Below are 25071 nucleotides of genomic sequence, written 5' to 3' on the forward strand. Positions count from 1 at the left end.
GGCAACCCTAACAGTGATTCATTCACTCAATGCCCTAAATCTCTAGCTGGAGGCAGGCCCAGGATAAGTGAACTTCAGAAGCAGACCAAGTGCGGGCTGTATATGGGAAAAGAAAGTATATGGGAATTAAGGTGCATGCCTTCCCTGGAACTGATCCCAGTTTGATCACCAGATAGCCACCTCATCCCCAATACATGGTGCCCTGAGAATCAGCAGATGCATCCCTGAAGCCCTTCAGCATCTCAAGCATTCCTGAGTATGGCTCGGTAGAACCAGAGAAACACTGGGTAGCATGGACGATTCCTGACACCAAGAGCTGGAACAATGAAACACTGGCTCAGTTGGCAGAGAATCACTGGAAGGGGCTTTGGGCCTCCTGAACATCAGTTGGGAGCACACCCTCCCCTGCAAAAGCAGACCGGCTTTGATTATTAATGTAGTATTTTCTTTTAAATATAATGAATTGTTTGTGTCCTTTAAAAGCATACAATGGCTGAGAGGAAAATATGACCAATGCAATGCTATCTTCTACACAGGTAACATTATATTACAAATAAACCCAGGTGTGAATAATTCACAGAATGCAGAGTAATAATAAACCAGAGTTTATAGTAGCTTAGACTGATGATAATACAATCAAGCTGTGCTATGAAGAGGTTAACTAAAAGCTGAGATGGGGGGTCAGGCTGTTCCCTCAACATTTTCATCAAGGTATTTCATATTGATATTAAAGTCATTTAGAAAATGTTCACAAGACCATTTTCTAAAGTTGCAAAAGTATGTACATCTTAATATAAATCCAAATTTGTCTGTCTGACCTGTTGTTGCACTATTAGTGTTTTTACTGCTATCATTTTGAAATGAGTTTCCCTCCCTGCCTCAAGCAGAGCCCCAGCAGCTGAAGGCCTCTGGAACCCAGCCACAGCCAGGCTTAAGACCACTATCCATAAGCTCGGATGAGCCTCACACATGAAGGAACCGGCAGAGGAACCCAGAAGTGCAGGACCCAGGGCTGAGATCTCCAAGCCTGCTCGGATCAGGACTGGGTCTCCTCCAACCAGATCCCCCATCTTCCTGTACCTAGACAGTTACACTCACCAACTGCCCCTGGCGCCGTGTAATCCTATCAAAGGTAAAGATCCAGAGACTATAAAAACCAAGCGCCCAGAAGCTTGTCTAGTTAAAGCTTACTGTCTTGTTCATGCTCTCAGAGAACCGGCAGGCAACTTCGAGTATCCTGCCCACACAGCAGAGTCTGGCAAGCTCCCTGTGGTGTATTCGATATACTAAAACCCAGTAACAATGATGAGTCTCATTCCTTTAATCCTGAAAGAGCCTCCAATGTGGCACTTGCTAAAATTTCAGGGTTAGGATGAATGGAGACATTACTGGTGTCTGCTCGAGGAAATCGATAAACAATGGGATGACAGTGATACAGTGATACATCTTAAATGAAGTATAAAAATATCAAAATTTAGCATTATACTTCCACAGAACATTAATTGGTAAATGGTATGAAATACTACAAATTCAAAAGTTTGCCAATTTGTTAAAGCTAAATGGTAATGTTAAGATCATACCAAATTTTACAGGAAAAGTATACTGTGTAATTAGATATAAAAGATGTCATCAATTTTGAGATCAAAACAGTTATTATACATCAATATATTTCCTATTATAAAATTTACATAGAAAATTTTGCACAGAAGAATGATAAATTTTAAATATCCTAAATTATATTATCATAAATATATCCAGGGATCAATTTCCAGAAACTCTTTTCATTAAATGCCCGGAAAATCATGCCTGTTTTTAAAAACAGCAATTCTCCTAACCCGTTACTTCATTTCACATTAAAATATAAAACAAGCAAGCTTACTGGTGATATATGTCACGAAAGCTACAGACTGCTCCTTGAAATTAAACTACAAGCATGATTATGTATCACACAATGAACTTAAAATACTGTATTATAATTAATCCTGAGGAGTAATAACTTAGTAACAAAATGCAAGATCAAATTTTTCACATACCAAAAACCTGCCCCACCAAATCCTAAAAGTCCATTCTCGTGTTCACATTCAGCATAAAAGAAGTGGCTTCATTTATATAACTACCTCATCACTTTACTTCCCTGAACTAAAATGACTAGAAAATAAAGTGTCAGATTTGTTTAATGAACTGGAACTCATGTAAGACATTTCCATCTGCTCTTGTATCAGGGCATGGGTTAACTATCAATATTTTTATTTTCAGCTTAAATTTCTCTCAATAAATGTATTCATTTCCTCAAGAGTATAAAATCATTATTTGAAACTGTTCCAATTTTAGCCCATACACTAGAAGTTGGCATAGCTGAGATGACAGTGCCAAAATATAGTTGTATCTATTCAAAATGCTAAGACATTTTTATAGAAAATGGTCTTTTGCATTTCTGGTGTGTTAGTTGTAATGTCTCCATTTTTGTTTTTATTTTATTTCTATATATTTTTCTTAGTCTTGTAAGGGATTGACAATTCTACCTTAAAAATTTTTAAAAAATTCTTATTTTACAGTCTGATTTCTATTTCATTAATGTCCACTCAATGCTGATTCTTATTTCCTTTTATATAATAACCTTAGGCTTAGCCCTTTCCCCTCTCCAGTTTCTTGAACAATAGTTTCGTTATTTGTGTACTTCTTTATGTAGACATTTATTACTATAAAATTCCTTTAAAAAACCAGTTTTGCTGTATTCTATAAACAGAAATTACTATGCAAAACCTTCTTTACATTTAGATAAAGTTAACTTCCAAATTTAAGTTTTCCATGATTGTTTCATGATTACTCAACATTTTTCCCCTCTACATAAAATATATTTTTTTTCACTACACAAAAACCAGATACTTAAAATGAAAGACAGAAAATGTTACACATTCAGAGAGAATGTAGAACAACTGAAACTCTCATAAAGGAATGATAGAATATTAACTCATAGCCATTCTGAAACATCGTTTGCTATAATCTGCTGACATTGAATACATACAATCCTTGGCACCCAACAATTCCATTCCCTAGTATGCCATGTGTTAAACAGATATGTAAACATATTTCTGGCTAAATCTGTATATTAATAGTACAGAGCAATAGTACAAAGGTTAGGGCATCTGCTTTTCATGCAGCTGACCTAGGTGCAATCCCCAGCATCCCATATGGGCCCTCCAGAACTGCCAGGAGTGATCCCTGGGCAAAGAATAAAACATTACATACAATAAAATGTTATATAGCATGAAAATGAGCATACTATTTTTTTCTACAAAATAAAAATTTAAAAAATCTCCTAGACTAAATACTAAATGAAGGAATCCAAGCATAGCGTGTATGACTTCACTTGCTGGAGCGATAGCACAGCAGTAGGGCGTTTGCCTTGCGTGCAGCCAGCCCGGCACAGCCGGGTTTGATTCCTCTGCCCCTCTCAGAGAGCCCGGAAAGCTACCGAGAGTATCTCGTCCGCACGGCATGTGCCAAACACAGTAACAAGTGTCACAATGGAGACGTTACTGGTGCCCACTCGAGCAAATCGATGAACAACGGGAGGACAGTGTTTGTTGTTTTATACTGAGTACCATAAACAGAGGTGTTCATTAAGACTTATGGCTTCTGCCAGTAGTACAGAGTTGGCTTGTTACTGCTCTAGCCTAGAGGTGCTTGGGGCCACCTTGCCACTTGAAGGGTATAAAGGTCAAGATGGCTATCCCTCAATGGGCACACAAATTCAAAACCTTGCACATGCCAGGCATATATAACCAGAAGAAAATGATGTGAGGTGTTAGAAACTAAGCTAGGAATAGCCCTGGGAAAGAAGATGGCAAAGCAAATGGGAGGAACATAATAAAAGGCTGTGAGATGTAGTAACATTCCATATCTTGTACTAGGTAGGAGCAACATTGGTACATTCATTCTAGGAAATCTAGCACACTGTTCACTCGTAATTTATGTGTATTTTACTTCAGTAGCAGCAAACTATATGCATGCATTAAAAACAATTAAATATAACCTTAATTAAATAGAATTTAAAGGGCAAGAATGTACAACTGAAGAATTTACCAAAGCAAAAAAGGCTAACAATCCATGCTGTGAGGACTGTTCTTTATGCTTTTTAATATGCACAACCACACATTCTTTCAGTGCACAAGACAGAAGAAAAAAATTTATAATGTCTAAAAGTAGTTCATCTTATATTCAACAAATCCTACTGTAGCTACTGCATAGTTGTGCAAGTAACTTGATAAAATATTTAAATCAATGTGATTGCTCTAACAGTGAATCAGAGGGCTATCAATAAAATTTTTACTTTAAAATGTTAGTTCAAAGAAAAACGAGAAAATTGTATTTGTTTCTTTTTTTTGGAAACACCATGCATTGATCAAGGGTTATTCCTAATTCATCAAGGAGTGACCCTTGGCTGTGCATGGGGGCTAGAAGTGGATTTGGTCACAGGCAAGACAAGCACCTCACCCCCTGTACTATGTCTCTGCCATAAACATGAGAGAATTTAGAAGTAAATTTCACCTTAATAATGTTTAAAATCAGTTTGAAAGTCCGGGCAGTCATATTTTTAAAACTTGAAAATAAACTGTAAACTGATAAATGTTTATTAAAGCCACAAGGGAAAATACAGCCATTAAATCTTTATTACCTTCATTAAATCTCAAATCATCATGCCCCCCAAAAGCTTTAAATTTGAAAAGATTTTACAAACACAATCAAATACATTTAAAATCTGTGTGCAACAGCCTGCTGAAACACAACACATTTAGCTGAAAATGCTATGTATCTATTAAGTAGCTAAAGTGCAATATTCAAGAATACGTGTTCTACAAATCTGTGGTGAAAACAGCTTGGAGTTGTTACAAATAGGATTCAATGCTATAGATACAGCTTAGGCAATATTTGCAGGGTTTAGGAAGTCTTCCCTTTTAAAATATATAATCACATAGCTACTCGACCAACAAGTTATAAGTTTTAATGTTTTAATTTAAAGATTAAATCTAAAATGTCACACGGTTTAGATCCCATAAACACACATGTAATTACAGTTATACTAACCTCTACTACATAAATGTCAGTTCTGATTGATGGCAACAGCCCCCATAATGGAACCTGACAGTTTGCAGATTATACCTTCCCCTTGGGGACACTACAACAAATCAGTTAGTTCCAACTACTTCCTTTTCTACATTTTTTTATGTTCCCTCCTCTCCAATCAATTCACATGCATGAGTGCACACTCACACATGTAAAGCACAAAGACCTCTGAAATATCTAGTTACATTCATGTCAAGGACCACAGCTTTCAATTACCAAGTGAAAATACAAAAAGTAATTGGAAAATCTTCAAGTACGAAAGTATTCTTACCAACTAGTCTTTGTGAAAAGTAGAGATATGCTAAAGTTAAAGGATAAAGAAAATAATCTAAAATGTATTTTGGTACTTTCTTGTTAGAAGATAAAAACCTTTGATAGTGTTTTTGGTTAAAACTTCATAAGCAACATGTACAAAGTCGAAGAAACATGGTTTAATTAAAAAAGAAATTCTAAAACTTTTTAAGGAACAGAAATTCGAGTGACGGGAAGAGAGGAGAAAAATCCCCCTAATGTTTAATTCAAAATTGAAAATTTAAGAAATGCACACTTTCCATACTGCATGTGTTTATAGCTGGAGCAGAATTCTCTTTTAAAAACAATCTCAAAACAAATAAATATAAATGAAACCCTATCACTAATAGTTTTGTGTATCACAGTGTCTAAAATAGAAAAAATAAAATGAAACAAAAATAAAATAGAAGTTTAAAAAAATCATCCATTTGAAAAGGATTCAATGCTTAAGGTGTACTAAAATTTTACTAATTAGACTAACAGAAAATTTTTAATTATTTATGCTGCCAAGTGTGGAGATGACAAAAATGTGTCATAGTCATTTCTCATTTTAGGTCTATAATACCCCAGACTTCATTTCACTGAAGTCTCAGAGAGAAAGGATTAATACAAGTAACACTATTATCACTGGAACTCACTCATAAAGACAGGCCCTTGGCAGGTGAAAAATCTGTGGCAGAAACTTGCATCTTATGGTAAGCCCTATTCTCTGCAATCAGGATATGGCTCACAAAATTTTTTAATCCACTGCATAGAAGTATTTTATTTTTCCTCAAGCTGGACTGGTCCAACACCCCTTGAAAGTATCTGAGTGTGGAAACTGTCTCATATTGATTTCAACATAACAGTCATACCTGTGTCCTGCCATATGTGAGAAGTTCAGTTTGAGAATACATTTCTTAACCAAAAAAAAAAAATGAAAACAATCCACACTTCATGTCTTCAAACTAATTTATGAGATTTGACACTAAGAGATTTTACTGATTCAAGAACAATTTATCAAAAGTTGGAGATTTGGAAGAAGATGACATAAAGGGCTTATCAACAAATTATGGCTGGATACGAGTGACTGAAAATAATTGCAATTAAATAGAGCTGTTCTTATTGTTTTTGCTGGATAGTAGGTAGGGACAGTGGGAATCCCGTTTATCCATTCATGCGTGCCACTAATTAGATGATGAGGCATTTGGCTACCTTAAGAGGGCTGGAGCAAAAGCACAGTGGGTAGGATGTTTGCCTTGGACCTGGCCGGCCTAGGTTCTATTCCTCCACCCCTCTCAGAATGCCTGGCAAGCTACCAAGAGTATCTCTCCCACACAGCAAAGCCTGACAAGCTACCGGTGAGGTATCTGATATGCCAAACACACTAACAAGTGTCACAGTGAAGATGTTACTGGGCCCACTCCAGCAAAATCGATGAGCAATGGGAGGATGGTGACAGTGACAGTTCTTATTGTTTACCTACTTCTGTTATTCAAATTCTTTCTAGTGTGTCTAGAAAAAGAACAAAGACTGGGCACAATTTAATCACATCTTGTGGTTATTTCAAAGAGGAGCTTCTCCATAGATTAATTTATCCGTGCAACATTAAAATTAAAAAAAAAGTTTCTATGGCAATGGAACCAGACAGTATGAGGGGTTATGGCTTTTTGCTTTTGCATGTGGATGTCTTGGGTTCCATCTTTAGCTCCACATACGTATGGTCCACCAAGCACCTCCAGGGTTGACACCTGAGGGTAGAGCCAAAGTTAGCCCTGAGCACTGCCAGTATAGCCCTCAAAGCAAACAAAAGAAATACAAACATGAGTACTTTGGAGGTTTATACTTCAAGAAGAAAATGCAGCAAGGAAAGAAGAGAGGGAAGGAGGAATCCAGAGAGTGGTGGAAAAAGTTTAGCTATCTCAACCGAAAAAAAATTAGAGTACTGGGGATCCCTGAAATTTAAAAGGATTAGTCACTTCTTAACTCCATTTCTGATCTCAGGTCACCTGGGCAGCTTTATCCTACTTGGGCAGAGTCTCCTGCCCCCGTGCCTGGCTGTCCTCACCAGCGCCTCTTGGAGGGGGGTGGGTTGAGTTTCCTTCCCCTCCCCGAGCAGATTCCCAGCAGCTGAAGACTCTGGTACCCAGCCACAGTCATGCTCAAGATCACTCTCCACATGCTTGGACACACCACACACATGAAGGAACCGACAGAGGAACCCAGGTGTGCAGAAACTGGGGCTGAGATCTCCAGGCCTACTCAGTTCGGGACTGGGCCTCCTTCACGGAGATCCGTCATCTTCCAGTAGCTAGACAGTTACACCCACCAACTGCCCCAGCACTGTGTAATCCCATCAACGGCCAAGATCTAGAGACTATAAAACCAAACTCCCGGAAGCGCGCGGCTTATTGTCTAGTTCTCACTCTCGGAGAACCTGGAGGGCCACGGAGAGTATCCTGCTCATAAGGCAGAGTATGGCAAAGCTCTCCATATTGGCATATTGGTGTATTCAATATGCCAAAACCCTTTTCGGGAGTGGCTGCCTGGCCCCAGGAACGGGAGCTGTCATGTATCCTTCCCCCTCCTGCCTTGCCAAGCATGGAAGTCAATAAAGACCATTGTTGTGTACCGTGAAAAAAAAAATGCGAAAACCCAGTAACAATGATGGGTCTCATTCCCCTGACCCTGAAAGAGCCTCCAATGTAGCAGTTGCTAAAATCTCAGGGCTAGGACAAACGGAGACATTACTGGTGCCTGCTCAAGGAAACCAATGAACAACGGATGACAGTGATACAGTGATCCTACTAAATACATTGGCATTGTTTCTGCTAACCAACGTTCTCACAGATATAAGCAGACTGCTCTTTTGATTTTGCTTTGTTTTTCCATAATATTCATGATACTTGGTGATGTCACGCATCCTTATTGTGTGCCTTGTCTAGGATTCACAGGAGTCTGCTAGTAGCCTAGGTGGATGGTGTCTCCCGCCCTCAGAGCTGCCTCAGGATGTTAGAGTGAGTAGGTCTAAGGTGAGTCAGGTGCTTCGGTTCTTGGTTGTGGGAAGTCTGTCAGAAGGCACATAGGGCTTTGGGAATCCACCTGGTGCTAGAACCGGATGGCTCTCAGGTCTGTGGAGAAGTTTAGTATGTTGGGTCCTTCCTCTTCTCCTGAAGGTCTCTGCACAGGGTTGATTGGCCTCAGAGAAGGAGTGTTGGTAGATACAATGACTCAACACCCTACACTGTGCTTTTATTGATTTCTGCACTCCCACGTTGCAATTACTCCCCTGCAATCCTGGACTTGGAGTTATTTTCCTGTGCAAGAACTGTTTCTGAGAAAGAGCAGGAATGACTATGCCACAATTTGCTGACATCACTCCTGGAATTTTTCAATTGACTGTCAACAAAGCTCAAAATCTGGTTTTGTACTTTCTCATACATGCCATAGTGCATAGTGACTAATCCTGCAAGGTTATTAGCATTTGTCCTTTTCTGTTTTTATTTTATGTGTTCCCCTCCCCGCCCCCCCCAATAAATGGTCACTTTCACTGCTGTAAATTTACTGTATAGAAAGGAATAGAGAAAAACATAAAAAAAAAAAAAGGAAATCATTTCCCCTGATGCCGCAACACAATCACAATCATGTTGATGAATTTAAGACCTGAATGACAGGCTTTCTATTGTTTAAATATGCTAGGATAATAAACGCTGCAAGCAGAGTTCTAGAAGTTCTTTTATTTTCCCCTATATTTTTGGCCAATACCTGACAATGCTCAGGGCTTACTCATAGCTCTATGCTCAGGGATCACTCTTATAAAAACTTGGGGAATTGTATATGGTGCCTGCAATGGATCTGGTATTGACCACAAGCAAGGTCTTACCTCCAGTACTATCCCTCTAGCCTATTGGTCTTTTTTTTTCTTTTGGTCATAAAGCACTATCGCACTGTGTAGCACTGTCCTTCTGTTGTTCATCGATTTTGCTCGAGTGGGCCCAGTAACGTATCCGTTGTGAGACTTGTTGTTACTGGATTTGGCATATCAAATACGTCACGGGGAGCTTGCCAGGCTTTGCTGTGCAGGCGAGATACTATCGGTAGCTTCCTTGGCTCTCCAAGAGAGGCAAAAGAATCAAACTCAGGTCGGCCATGTTGCTGCGTGCAAGGCAAACGCCCTTCCTGCTGTGCTATAGCTCCAGCCCTGGTCATAAAGTAGTTTCAAAATAAATTTTCTAATTATTCCAGCTTTATTTAGTTAAATCCGTAAAGATATGAGGAAATCAAGCAAAAGAGAGCTGCAATGTTGATACAGGACAAGAAAAAGAAAAGGTCATTTGCAGAACAAGAGTCACTAGCAAGAACATGACCACTCTACCCTTTGCTCTCTAACACTAAAAAACAAGCTATTTTTCTACAAAGAAATGCTTATATAAAAGTTGTTACTCTAATTTTTTTCCAGTGAGGTCAAAGATTAGGTTCCTAAATTCCTAAATATTTTTAAATTATACTCAAAGAAAAAAGGTCTCAAAAAAACCTCATAATTTGATTTCACTGGATATATTTTATGAGGGAGCACCAGAGAGAGGCAGAAAGAGTGTCAGAGAGTTATCAGAGCAAGAAGCAGGCAGAGGCAGAAAAGGAGGGGAGTAAGAATCAGGGGACAGGGTCAGAGTCAGAGTCAGAGGATCTGGGATCTAGGAATGAGGGGCTAGGAAGAAAGAGTGTATGAGACGGGAGAGACGAGAGATTGAACAAACGGCAACCACCTTGGTCCTCATTCTTCCTTTGCCTGCACATCACCAACAACTGTCCCGATTCAGTCCATACACAGTGTCTCAAGAGCACCGAACATGGGTGGCGAGAGAGAACCACTCGGAGAGCCCTCAAACACAACACCCTTCCGCACAAGTATATATTCTTTACAGCTGGCATCCCTTGAGTGGGCACGAACTACCAACTAAAGGTAAAAATAGTGTTCAGTGTACCCCCACTTGAGAAAGTAAGTTGGAGAACAAGTTTTTTTTAGGGTACTGTAAATTAGAATCCTAGAAGCTATCCCCCACTAAGATGGGACAGATTCTGGGCCTTCCCAAGATCTTCCATAGTTTCTCGAGCCAGACTGAATATGCCAAGCCATTTATGGATTTGATTCAGTATCTGTCCTGCAGAACAGGGGGCCCGAAACTCTGTATTTCCAGAGACCAACTCTAGTCCTGCTTTAAAGTAGTTTATGAGGTAAACCCATGGTTCCCAAATGAAGGGACTCTAGAAACCAAGATTTGGAAAAAAAAAGTTAAAAAAAAAAGTCTATAAGGTATCTAAAGAAGAGAATAAGATCCCCATGGAATTCTGGGTTACATGGGATATTGTTAATTCTATTCTCCTGTTTTGGAAAAGCACAGTTGAGGAGGAGGATATTAGGGATAATATAGCCTCAGCTCCTCCCGTACCTAAGTCTTGAAAAGGTTTTCATAGTAAAAATACTTCTAAGGCTGGTGAAGACAGCTCTACTTCCAGTGCATCAGATGAAAATGATGCAGATTATGAGTCTGCTGCCACTCCCTCAGATTTTGAGTCCAAGAATAGCTCAGCTGAGCGGCTTCCAGATCGCTCGGGACGTGTTCCCAACCGCCCAGCCCAGATGGAGAAGAAGCAGCCTCCATCTTATCACGGGTTAAGAATGGATTCTCTTAGTCATTTCAAAAAGGCCTGTGCCTCGTACGGACCTACATCTCTGTACTGTAGAGAGTTTCTAACAGACTGGAGTAAAAAGGCTCATTGGGTACCTCAAGATTTTCACATGGCTGCTAAAATGTGTTTAAGCCCTTCTCAGTACATGCAGTGGAGGATGTGGTTCAGTGATGAGGCCAAGGAACAGCTTCAAGGCCTAGGCTATGCTGGACGAAAATTCTCAGAGATTAAATTGATTTATGAGATGTTAATAGGTGAAGGGAAATGGCGTGACCCAAAAAGGCAAAGTCACCTTGCCTCGTGCTGCTTTTGCTCATGTCTGTGAGGTAGCCCTGCGTGCTTGGGAGAGGATTAGATGCAGATGCCAAATTTAAGGGAAGTTTTAAAGACTTTCCAGGAGGGCGAGAGGCAGTTCCAGGATTTGGAGAAAGAGCAAGAAGAGGACCTGAAGCAGCATCTGGCCCAAGCTCTGTGGGAGTATCGTGCTCTAATGCAAGAGCTAAATAATAGCAAGAATGACTCTAAAGCAGTCATTCAAGCCAAGAACAGAGAATTGGAGCAGACCAAGGAAGAGAAGAAAAAAGTGCAGGCACAGAAGCAGGAAGTTCTTAGCCACATGCATGACATGCTAGAGAATGAGCTCCAGAGTATTATTTGCTCAAAATACTTCACAGAGGCTGTCACCTTGAACTGTGCCCGCAGTTTCTGCTCATTCTGCATCAGTGAAGGCATGAAGCAGAAGAAAAAATGCCCCATTTGTCGGAAGGACATCAAGTTCAAAACCCATTCCCTGGTTCTGGAAAACTGCATTAATAAAATGGTAGAAAATCTGAGCTCAGAGGTGAAAGAATGACGAATTGCTTTCACTAGGGAACTAAAAGGGCTGGAGCAATAGTACAGCAGATAGGGCATTTGCCTTGCATGTAGCCGACCCGGATTTGATTTCTCTGTCCCTCTCGGAGAGCCCTGCAAGTTACCGAGATTATCCCGCTGCATGGCAGTGCCTGGCAAGCTCCCTGTGGTGTATTCGATATGCCAAAAACAGTAACAAGTCTTACAATGGAGACGTTACTGGTGCCTGCTCAAGCAAATCGATGAACAAAGGGAGGACAGTGCTACAGTGCTATACTTTATGCATCAAAAATTACAGTTTTCTCACTGTAGCACAATTCAAGTGTATTATGAAGAAAAATAATAAAACAGGTAAGATAGTGATTTGTATATAGGAAAAAGCCCTTTTAATCATAGAATTTTAACTCATTCTATGAGAAGTTATTAAACCTTACAAAAGTAAAAAACATCAATAACTAACAGTAAGAATTACACAATGCTTCAATGTAATTTACATCTTACTAATAAAAGTATTCAGATATTCTTCCAAATAGAGCTCTCATTACTTCTTAATGGCCTACCTTCAAAGAAGAAAATGGTTTTTCTGGCAATTAATATTTTATCAAGGGACTTAAAAATGGTCTTTTATAATTCCATTAGTATAAACACATGGTTAATTAAGTTTTTTAAATACAATTACTCTTAGAGATTGAAACTTGCATATTTCAAGTTCCATACCTATTTTTTGTAACTTTCCTCATAAAAGAAGGCTTAAAAATTCAATTGATTAGTTGGTAAAAATTGAAAATATAAGTAGGAAAAAACTATATGCAAAATGTTTACATTAATAAATGATCGAAAAATCATTACTCCTACCATAAACATACAAATTACATAATTATTGTAGTCACTTGAAAAAATTAAACATTGAAGAATCACCTTCAAAATATAAAAAGAATGCTATGGTTATTTTTTTATTCTGTTTCTGAAATTAGTAATGATTTAAAAAAATCCCAAAACAAATAAATAATACAACTAGGGAAATAAAATTCAATACTCTAATATATACATAGTAATTTCTAAACTATATTAATATCTTAGTATAGATTTCATCATTAACAATTTCAGTCGATTGTTTTGAAAACTCTATACAAATAACAGAATGAAGAGTGATTTATATGACTAACATTTCTTATTAGTTCATGAAACCAGAACATCATGATTTTAAGTCTGAATGTCTTTAGTTTTACAGGGAAATTTACTATCTTGACAAAATCCAAAAGGTAAAAAAATTTTTTTGTGCTGACCTAATTCAAACATTGAAAAAAAAGATTAATAATTGAAGAATCACCTTCAAAATATAAAAGAATGCTATGGTTATTTTTAATTCTGTTTCTGAAATTAGTAGCACTGTAGCACTATCCTCCCATTGTTCATCGATTTGCTCAAGCGGGCACCAGTAATGTCTTCATTGTGAGACTTGACGTTACTGTTTTTGGCATATCGAATAAGCCACGGGGAGCTTGCCAGGCTTCGCTGTGCAGGTGGGATACTCTCGGTAGTTTGCTGGACTCTCAGAGAGGGACGGAGGAATAGAACCCGGGTCAGCCGTTTGCAAGGCAAATGCCCAACCCACTGTTCTATCACAATTAGTACCTATTAAAAAATCCCAAGGCAAAAAATGTCCAGTTTTTCCACTCTTAGTTCTTATTCCATATTTACTGTCAAGCAGTTTGAATTTGTGTTATTTCCCTTTATCTCTTCATACTAAATGGAGCACTATGTGAAAGAGAAAGGTAAAGAATGAGGTGGAGATTATTTTAAATAAGTTGTAAAACTGAAATGTATTTCCTAGAGCACAAGGTAGTCCTCTTGGAAATCTGATAGTTTCAGAATGTAGATATATACATATTGAAATGATACATAAACTGGTAGTTAACTGGTTCATAGTATTACTATTGCTAGTTTGACAAAGCAAGAAAAAAAAGAGCTTTCTTAATTTTGTAATGATAAATTATGAAAAGATAAAATTACTGCTCCTAGTTGTATTTAAAATGTACTAACATATCCGTGCCCTAGAAAGTTGTTTGCAACCTCCATTAACCTGTATTAAGTTTACTTGCCAAATTCTCAACTTCCTGCATTTTTATTTTCAACCATGTTCTGTTTTTTAGCAGACATATCTAATCATGCCCACTCTGGCTTTTCTGCTAGGAAAGTTTGAAAATAATGCAAACAAACATTAGAGCAAGTGTTACCAAAAAACACTTAGAAGATCTAGACAATGTTATTACATGTGTTGGGATAGGGTTCTGCAGAATGAAAAAAAAAAAAAGACTCCAAGCTTGAGAATTATTTCAAAGTGGTTCAGAGCAAGAAAGACTAAAGACTGATGTTCATAAATGTCTCCAGAAACTAAAGCCCAGACACTACAAACCTAAATTTCATAAAAAAAAGGATGGTAGTTTAGCCGCAGTTGATTTCTACTATATAAGAGCCTTTTGCACACTGGAGGTGTGTAAATCCTATAACCAAAGAAAAGGTGCAATAATGCAGCTACGCTGCCCTTACACTACTCCCTACCTTACCACAATGCTTCCTCGATGTACTATTCTGCCCACTAGAACTGTTTGTGATGGCAGTTGAAGTTCTATTATCTACAATATCAAATCAAGAAACCACTGGTGATTAAGGTGTATTTGAAACAACACTAACACAAAAGAGAGAAATAAGGTATGGCTCCAAATTACACACTCCCCACCAAAACAAATAAAGTACACAAGCCCTCCAATTAAAGAATATGAGCACGTACTGGGGGAAAAGGCAGCTCAAAGAAGGGAATACCAAGTAAAGGGTGTCGGGAGGACCTACTCTGGTTGGGAGATACGAGCCGAAAGTAGACTATAGACTGAACATGATTGCCGCTCAATACCTCTATTGCAAACCACAGCACCCAAAAGGAGAGAGAATAAAAGGGAATACACTGCCACAGAGATGAGGGGATGGGGTGGGGGTGGTGGGAGGGATGCTGGGATCATTGGTGGTGGAGAATGGGCACTGCTGAAGGGATGGGTACTCGATCATTGTATGACTGAAACGCAAGCACGAAAGTTTGTAAGTCTGTAACTGTACCCCACGGTAGTTCACTAATAAAAAAATTAAAAAAAAAAAAAAAAGAATGTGAGTACCTCAACCAATGTAAATGATACCCAGTCATTCCAAAAAGAATAAAAGTCTATGCTAATGACAAAATGGGAAAAAGAAGACACTTGAATGTAAGATATCTCTAAACCTAGAGTCAAAGAGAAATCAACTTAAAAGCTAGAGGGAAAAATTGTCTTCCATTTAAACAGTTTCTGAAAGAGTATTTCCCTTTTTCCTCTCAATACTCAACTTGCTATAAGTAAATGAATAAGTGAGGAAAAAAGGTAAATTGATGTCTGCATTAAGTAAAAGCTATCTGAAATGTACAATTACATTGGTAGAGCAAATAAAGAGAATACTCTGAACTCAACTGTCATACAATATAAGCTACTGATTCATATGCAAAAATATTTATTGGGAAAAAACCAACATGTACACTAGAATTGTATTTTTTAAATTATACAAATGTGCCTAGAAAAAAATGATATATATTAAACCCTAGTTTAATGTGCATTTAAAATTTTTGTACAATGTGCATGCCATCCTTTAAGGGAAAAAAAATGGAATAGGCAAAGCCTCAAAATAAAATTAACTTTTAATTCACACTGTTTTAAAAAATGTCTCAAAGTTCCAGTTAAATAGTAAAACTATACAGAAAAAAAAAATGACCTTTGGGACACAAAGTGGCTTAAAATACATGATGAAGCACAATATTTACCAAATACATTCAGGCATGCCCTCTAAAGTTCTGATGATTTCGATGATCTAGGAACAATAGGCAGTAAAGATTTCTATGTAATTAATTTAAGCAAGGGCCAAATCAATGGTGAATCCAAATATAATTAGTTCTCTTCATGAAGATTATTTATGAGTATATTAGTTCAAAGTCCTACAAAAATATTTCATAAGGCTTCAGATTTGATATATATATAAAAAACTGCAAACATATACAAACTACGAATTCAGCAGAAGCTATTTTAAATTAGTCATAGAAATTACAGAAAGCAAAGCTGTCACAATTCCCAAAACTAAACAGTGTGAGGCTTGCACTTTAGTATTACAGCAACTGAATGGTTCTGGTCTACGGCCATACCACGCTGAATGTATCCGATCCGATCTCGTCTGAAAGGTTCTGTTGTATTTTCTGAAACAAGTCGTTTTTTGCAGAAGATTATCTGAAAAATTAACTAGTAACTGTCCCCAAACAATAGGAAACTTGCTTTTGAATAAACTAGTTGAAGTTTAAATACCTGTCCCCAAAGTTGAAAATAACGGTCCCAATCTTTCAAATACTTAGGATCTCCTGAAACCATAACTTGTCACTAACCTCAAACTATATGAAACTGGAACTTTCTGGAGGCTTTTTTGTTTTTATTTTTTATTTATTTTTTACAGGGGCATGAGGGTCACATACACACATCCGGTGGTCAGGGGCCATACCTGGCTCTGTGCTCAGTGACTATGTCTGGTGTTGGTGGGGGGAGGGGGGATCATACATAATGCCAGACTAGGGTCACGGCCATAGTCATGTGCTATGCAAGTGCTTTAATAACTGTACTCTCTCCAGTACAAAATTAGCACTTTTCTGAAGGAAAGTACAAGCATTTGGTGTTCAAGAAAGCACCAGTGTCAGATTAATACAGAAGGCTTTCATCCAACTGATCCTTTAGCAGTTTTTAAAAATTCTAGAGGTGAGTGATGAGAATAAATTCATAATCTCAAAACATTATAGATATCAACGAGTGCACAGAATACTGATGTTTCTGTGGATGCCTTGGGAAAAGAAAGCCGAGGAAGTGCCTGAATTATGAAATCCTTCATTCCTAGCTACATAGCTCGGTTTTAGAGAAACTGAATGTATAAAGCAAAAATGATGTCTGTCAAGAGAGTTTCCCTGAACTATCATATATTTCTGTCTAAATCCTAAGAGGTATCTGTGAACAATGCAAGCTGTATCAGAATGCACATAAATTATATCTACCTTGCAGTCTTCCAAAATCATTCTAATTTTTATAAAATAGGAATCTCACACCTACATCTCTTTATAGCTGCACGTCTTACAAAATAAGGTTTAACAAAACTTTTCTGGCTAATTTTGTACCATAAATATAAAACATTAATAATAAAATATTGAGTACCTAATAATATATACTTCACTAGTTTTATGTAAATGATTTGATCCTCACACTGGAAAGCAATCAGAAACAAAGTACAGCTAAAATAAGCAGCTTTGTATTAAAACTTAGGCTCACTGAGGTATTAACAGGTTGGCCCAACAAATTTACTTCAGTGGGCTGGAGCGATAGCAGAGTGGTAGGGCATTTGCCTTGCGCGCAGCCAACCTGGCTAAGCTGGGTTCGATTCCTCCGACCCTCTCGGAGAGCCCGGCACGCTAACAAGAGTATCTTGCCTGCACTTATTCAATATGCCAAACATAGTAACAACAAGTCTCAAAATGGTGATGTAAGAGGGCCCGCTCGAGCAAATCGATGAACAACGGGAGGATAGTGACAGTGACAGTGATGTCATAACAACTGAATTATGGTACCCCTTTGCTTTGGTCAGTCACCCCAGAGCAGGGTTGCTTTACCTGAGAGGAGTGAGCCAATACAATGGGCTGTGCAGAATTTACAAACGTGTGCTATATCTGCACCTCTAATACAAACTCAGAAACGTGGACCTAGTGAGTTCATCAGATTGTCAGAAAACTGCCCTCAGTCCATTTCTTCCTGACTACCTCTGATATAAAACCAGGATTACCACTAAAATGGGCCAATTTGGCCTCACGGTGGCTAGACTCAATCACTCATTCATGTGACAAATGAAAATATTACTGAGTCCAGTTAAGTACTTAAACTACATAAAACGAAGAACAGAAGAATATTTTAAAATTATAATAAAATACAATGTTCTAAAAACTGAAAATATGATTAAATAGTAAATTGGGTTAATTTCACGGTCACAGTCACGGTCCTCCCATTGTTCATCGATTTGCTCGAGCGGGCCCCGTAACGTCTCCATTGTGACACTTGTTACTGTGTTTGGCATATGGAATACGTCACGGGTAGCTTGCCAGGCGCTGCCGTGCGGGCGAGATACTCTCGGTAGCTTGCCAGGCTCTCCGAGAGGGACGGAGGAATCGAACTCGGGTAGGCCATGTTGGCTGCGTGCAAGACAAACGCCCTACCGCTGTGCTTTATCAATATATAATTATAGAAGATAAAAGTAAATTTCTATCTTTTTTCTTTCAAATCTTAAGATAGAACACAATAATATTATTTGTAACCTCACACCCAAATATTAAAACACAGGAGTTGCTAATTGAGGAAAATAATATTGGAAAATTAGACTGGTATACACTGATGACATAACACAAGTTGTTCAAAGTTGCACAAACTTGTTTCTCAGTTAAACATCAAGTGGTTATTTGTTGTCTATAGAATATTTACCAAAGCAATAAATCTTAGAATTATATAATTCTATCTTACTAAAGGAAATTTACAATGAAACCTGAATAAAATCATAACTCTTAGACCTGACAGTCCCTTGTGAGTGATCAAACAGATCATATTTCACAATATACTTAATTTATAGAAGATCTTTAACAAGCTAGTTAGTTGAATTTATTTCAATAAGCAATAAAGAACCAGTGAAAGTTTATGAGCAAGGGAATAATATGATCAGAATAGCATGACAGAGTTTGCAAGTGAGATTTGTCTTTCCATATTATAAACATATAACTTAATACTAAAAAAAAACCAAAATGATAAAAATACTTAAATTATACTTAATTGTGCTAATCATCAGGAAAGTTATTTACAAAAAATACACAACTAGGGAATCATTAAAAACCTATTAAAATTACAAAATGCAAAAAGCAGAGAAAATAGGAAATAAAAACCTCAAAGTAAATTGTACATACATATGAATGTGTTCATATGTATGCAGTTTTTTAAGCTTTAATATATATACACACACACACACACACATATATATATATACTGCCATAAACTTTGAAGTATATCTTTGCTTCCTCTAGATCCAATCTCAAAGGCAATGAGAGCAGCCTAGTCTATATGAGGTCATGTAGAAGAGATCAGAAACTATACAGGCTCAGATACACAAAAATTAGTATCATTAGTAGATGGACTACATTAGAGTAGGAAAAAAAACCAAACGTAATAAAAGAAATTGAAATTACAACCTATTACAAGGCCAAAGAACTGATTCCTATCCTTATATAATTAACAAAGGTTAGAGAACAGGTCTAGAAAATACAGAGATTGTCAAATGGGGGAGAGATGTTCATAATTCTTTGAGAAAATAACATTTTGGTAGAAGTAAAGTGGAGGCACTACTCAAAGTTCTGGTAATCATGAGGTGAAGATACACATAACTGCACTGCACAGTGAATGGCTCATAATTGGAAATCAAATGTGACTTCCATCTTTTAATATTCTTTCATCAACAACAATGATACACTTGGATATGGGCCAAGATCAATTAAAATTCTTAAAGTGGTTCAGATACTGAGAAACACACCACATATGAAAGCCACATATTTCATAGACTAAGTATATTTTATGAATATAAATGAAATGATGCCACTAGATTTAGATAGGAAAAAATTCAATAGAGTTGGAACTGAGTATTAAAGAATGAGTGCAGTTTAGACCAAAGATTAAACTTATCTGTTCTTCTACTACCTTTAAAAAATATATCACTCAATCAACCTCCCCAACTTCAAACTCTACTACAGAGCAGTAATAATTAAAACAGCATGGCACTGGAACAAAAGCAGAGCCAAAGACCAATGGAACAGGGTTGAATATACTGACATCTGCCCCCAAACATCTGATCATCTAATCTTTGATAAAGGGCAAGAAATGTGAAGGGGAGCAAGGAAAGCCTCTGACAAATTGTGCTGGCAAAACTGGATGGCTACATACAAAAAAAAAAAAATGGGCTCAAATCTCTACCTAACACCATGTACAAAAGGAAGATCAAAACGGGTTTAAAGACCTCAACATCAGACCAGAATCCATAAGGTACATTGAAGACAAGGTTGGCAAAAACCCTCCACAACACTGATGCTAATGGTATCTTCAAAGATGAAATGCCACTGGCCAAGCAAGTGAAGACAGAGATAGACAAATGGGACTATCTTAAACTAAGAAGCTTCTGCACCTCAAAAGAAACAGTGACAAAAATACCAAGACAGTCTACAGAACGGGAAAGGATATTCGCCCAATACCCAACTGACAAGGGGTTGATATCAAGGATATACAAAGCATTGGTTGATCTCCACAAGAAGAAAACATCCAACCCCATCAAAAAATGTGATGATGAAATGAACAAAAAATTTCTCACAGAAGAAATCCGAATGTCAAAAAGGCACATGAGAATATGCTGTACATCACAAATCATCAGGGAGATGCAGATCAAAACAACAATGCGATACCATCTCACACCACAGAAACTGGCCCACATCCAAAAAAACAAAAACAACTGGTGTTGGCGTGGATGTGGTGATAAAGGGACCCTTCTTCACTGCTGGTGGGAATTTCAACTGGTTCGCCCTTTTGGAAAATAATATGGATGATTCTCAAAAAATTAGAAATTGAGCTCCCATTTGATTCAGCAATACCACTCCTGGGAATATATCCCAGAGAGACAAAAAAGTACAGTAGAAATGACATCTGCACTTCTATGTTCATTGCTGCACTGTTCACAATAGCCAAAATTTGGAAAAAACCTGAGTGCCTGAGAACAGATGACTGGTTAAGGAAGCTTTGGTGCATCTACATAATTGAATACTACACAGCTGTAAGAAAGGAATGAAGTCAAGAAATTTACACACAGGTGGTACCACATGGAAAGTATCATGCTAAGTGAAATGAGTCAGAAAGAGAGGGACAGACATAGAAAGATTACATTCATCTGGGGAATATAAAGTAACAAAATAGGAGACTAACATCCAAGAATAGCTGAGATAAGTATTAGAAGGTTCACTCCATGGCTTGAAGGCCAACCACACATGCTAGGGGAAAGGGCAGCTCAGATAGAGAAGGGAACACCAAGTAAAGGGTATTGGGAGGATCCTCCCAGGATGGGAGATGCATGCTGAAAGTAGACTATAGACCGAACATGATTGCTACTCAATGCCTCTTCTGTAAACCTCAGCACCCAAAATGGGAAAGAGAACAAAAGGGAATGCCCTGCCACAGAGGCGGGATGGGATGGGGGAATGGGGGTGGGAGGGATACTGGGATCATTGGTGGTGGAGAATGCGCACTAGTGGAGGGATGGGTACTTAATCATTGTATAACTGAAACTGATGCACAAAAACTTGTAAGTCTACAACTGTACCTCATGGTGTTTCACTAATAAAAATTTAAAAGTAAAGTAAAGGCCCTCCCGTTGATCATCGATTTGCTCGAGCGGGTCCAGTAACATCTCCATTAGAGACTTTGTTGTTACTGTGTCTGGCATATTGAATACATCACGGGGAGCTTGCCAGGCTCTGCCGTGCGGGCGAGATACTCTCAGTAGCTTGAATACATATATATCACTCAGCAGCCCCCTTCAAATAGCCTAAATAGTACCATTCATATATCACTGTATCACTGTCATCCTGTTGTTCGACGATTGCCTCGAGTAGGCCCCAGTAACGTCTCCTTCATCCTAGCCTTGAGATTTTATAAAGTGCAACATTCGAGGCTCTTTCAGGGTCAGGAGAATGAGACCCAACATTGTTACTGGTTTTTGGTATACTGAATACGCCACGGGGACTTTGCCAGACTCTGCCATGTGGGCAGGATACTTTTGGTAGCCTGCCAGGTTCTCCAGAGTAAGAACTAGATAATAAGATGTCTTCTGGGAGCAGGGTTTTATAGTCTCTGGGTCTTGGCCGTTGATGGGATTACATGGCGCTGGGGGCAGTTGGTGGGTGTAACGCCCACATACTGGAAGATGGGGGATCCGGATGGAGGAGGCCCCAGTCCCAATCCAAGCAGGCTTGGAGATCTATGCCCCGGGTCCCGCACACCTGGATTCTTCTGACGGTTCCTTCATGTGTGAGGTTTGTCCGAACGTGTGGAGAGTGGTCTTAAACATGGCTGTGGCTGGAAATGGAGGTCTTCAGCTGCCGGGGCTTTGTTCGGCGTGGGGAGGTAAACTCAACCCACCCTCCTCCAAGGGGCCCTGGTGAGGACAGCCAGGCGTGGAGGCAGGAGACTCTGTGCTGTTCTATTCCGGGAGCAGGGTTTTATAGTCTCTGGGTCTTGGCCATTGATGGGATTACATGGCACTGGGGGCAGTTGGTGGGTATAACGCCTACATACTGGAAGGTGGGGGATCTGGGTGAAGGAGGCCCCAGTCCTACTCTGAGCAAACTTGGAGATCTATGCCTCAGGTCCCGCACACCTGGGTTCCTCTGCCGGTTCCTTCACGTGTGAGACTCGTCCAAATGTGTGGAGAGTGGTCTTAAGCATGGCTGTGGCTGGAACCGGAGGTCTTCAGCTGCTGAGGCTCCACTCGGGATGGGGAGGGAAACTTAACCCACCCTCCTCCAAGGGGCCCCGGTAAGGACAGCCAGGCATGGGGGCAGGAGACTGCGCTGTTCTCTGGGAGCTGGCTTTTATAGTCTCTGCGTCTTGCCCGTTGATGGGATTACACGGTGCTGGGGGCAGTTGTTGGGTGTAACGCCTACATACTGGAAGGTGGGGGATCTGGGTGGAGGAGGCCCCAGTCCCAATCCGAGCAGGCTTGGAGATCTACGCCCCGGGTCCCGTACACCAGGGTTCCTCTGCCAGTTTATATACCATTCATATAAGAAAATGGTATTTAAGTAAACTTCTTTTAGAATAAAAGCAAATTTGATGTTTACATATTTTTATAAATATGTGATATATGCTTATTCTTAAATCTATAAAATACAGTTTATATTGCAGGTAGCTGAGACATAAATTTGTAATCCTGGCCAGGGTGTCTGTGAAGAAAATCCAGAGTCACACATAGGTGCTTTCACCTATACTGGCTGAAAACATTTTGGCATTGGAGCGTTTTTGCACAATTAAATATTGCTGAGGCACCTCAGAGCTTCTGTTTCTCTGGATTATATAGATATCACTATTTCTTTTTTCAGTTTTACATTTTTTTATTCTGCTAGGTTTTCAGGTCGCATTTGGCAGTGCTCAGGGCTTTCTCCAAGCTCGGCCACTCGATGAGGAGAGCCACAATAAAACCTGGGTCAGCCATGAGCAAGAAAAGAAACCTACCACAGTACTATCCATCTATCTCTTTCCTCCCCTATAACTATTTCTTCTATTAGAAAAGGAAATAAATATATATGGCCATCCATATGTTTTCACTGAAAATTTCTTACGGCTAGACTTCAAGCAATGGAAGATGAATGAATCTAACATCAGCAGCTCTTTATCTCTCCTAACTTCACTATTATTTAGGTCAAATAGATTATAAAATTTCAACTGTGTTAAAATGACTGCATTTTTAAGACATACTTAAAATGACCTCCACAGTGCCCAGAGCACTTGTGCAGTGGGTAGGGTGCTTGCCTTTCTCAGAACCCACCTAGGTCCCAAGCCCTGAACACTGCCTGCTATGGCCAAAGGAAAAAAAAAAGTCTGCTACTGAAAATATTTTGAAGCTGCTTAATACTATGTGACTTACAGTGTTTTGTACTTAAGAGTCTTAAATGCGAAGAATGTTAAGAATTTCTGAATATTTGCACTGTATCAAAGTCCGGGTCTAAGGGCTGAAGTGCATGCTTTGCATGCTGGAGGAGTAGGGTCAGTCCTAGGCACCACATGGTCTCTGAAGCAGCTAGCTAGAGTAGCCCCTCAATACCATGATGGTTCACCCCCAATGCTTTGGAGGCCAGCTACACATGCTAGGGGAAAAGGGAGCTCAGACAGAGAAGGGAGCACCAAATAAAGGGTATTGGGAGGATCCTCCCAGGATGGGGGAAGCATGCTGAAAGTAGACCAAACATGATTGCCACTCACTGCCTCTTTTGCAAACCACACACCCAAAAGGAGAGAGAGAACAGAGGGGAATGCCCTGCTACAGAGGTAAGGTGGGGTGGGGGGGATGGGGGGTGGGAGGGATACTGGGATCCGTGGTGGTGGGAAATGGGCACTGGTGGAGGGATGGGTATTTGATCATTGTATAATTGAAACCCAAGCACAAAAATCTGTAAGTCTACAACTGTACTTCATGGTGTCTCACTAATAAAATAAATAAATAAATAAATAAACTTTTTTAAAAAAAGAATAACAGCTAGTCTAAGGAGAGGAAAGTTTATCTGGTATTGGTAGGTTTTGCTCCAAGCCTTGTCCCTCTGAAGAGGCCTGATTGCTTAGCCCAGGTTGTAGAGGTCTGCAGTTCCTCAATGATGGCCTGCAGCCAGGTACTGGTGGGCCTTGAGGCCTTAGGCCTCCTTGCCTTCATTTTCCTTTGTTACACAAGTACTTTTGCTCCAACTGATTAGCTGTTTTGGTTTTGGTTTTGATTTTGGTTTTGACACCACACCCTCCATGCTTCAGGAATTACTCCTGACTCAATCCTGGCAGTGTTTAGGGACCACATGGGATTGGGGGTAGGGTGGGTATCCAACCTGGGTCGGTCACATACTAGGCATACACCATGCCAGCTGTACTATGGCTCCAGCTCTGATTAGCCTTTCTTGATCGTTCAGCATATTTGGTTGTATTTTAAAAAAGCAGAATAGCAAAGGATCCTTAAGTACTGATACATAGTACATCAACGAACTGAAAGGAAAAGCCAGGAAGCTTACCGTGGCTGTAAAGATTCAAAGTTCTATGAGGGTAGAGAGTCACAGAGATAGATAGAGATCACGACAGAGCTTGGCAAGTTACCCGTGGCGTATACAATATGCCAAAAACAGTAACAATGGTGACAGGTCTCATTCTCCTGACCCTGAAAGAGCCTCCAATATAGCAGCGTTGGGAAAGATGAGTAAGGAGA

The 25071-nt window shown here is 39.2% G+C and overlaps 1 protein-coding gene across 1 annotated transcript in view; it reads right to left on the bottom strand.

Moving 5' to 3' along the window:
- The window catches only part of ASCC3 (activating signal cointegrator 1 complex subunit 3), a 354089-nt gene that overhangs the window by 221209 nt on the left and 107809 nt on the right, over positions 1 to 25071 (bottom strand). The gene's annotated exons all lie outside the window — the stretch shown is intronic.

Source organism: Sorex fumeus, unplaced genomic scaffold, assembly GCF_029834395.1.
Source record: "Sorex fumeus unplaced genomic scaffold, SorFum_2.1 ptg000054l, whole genome shotgun sequence".
Taxonomy (NCBI): Eukaryota; Metazoa; Chordata; class Mammalia; order Eulipotyphla; family Soricidae; genus Sorex; species Sorex fumeus.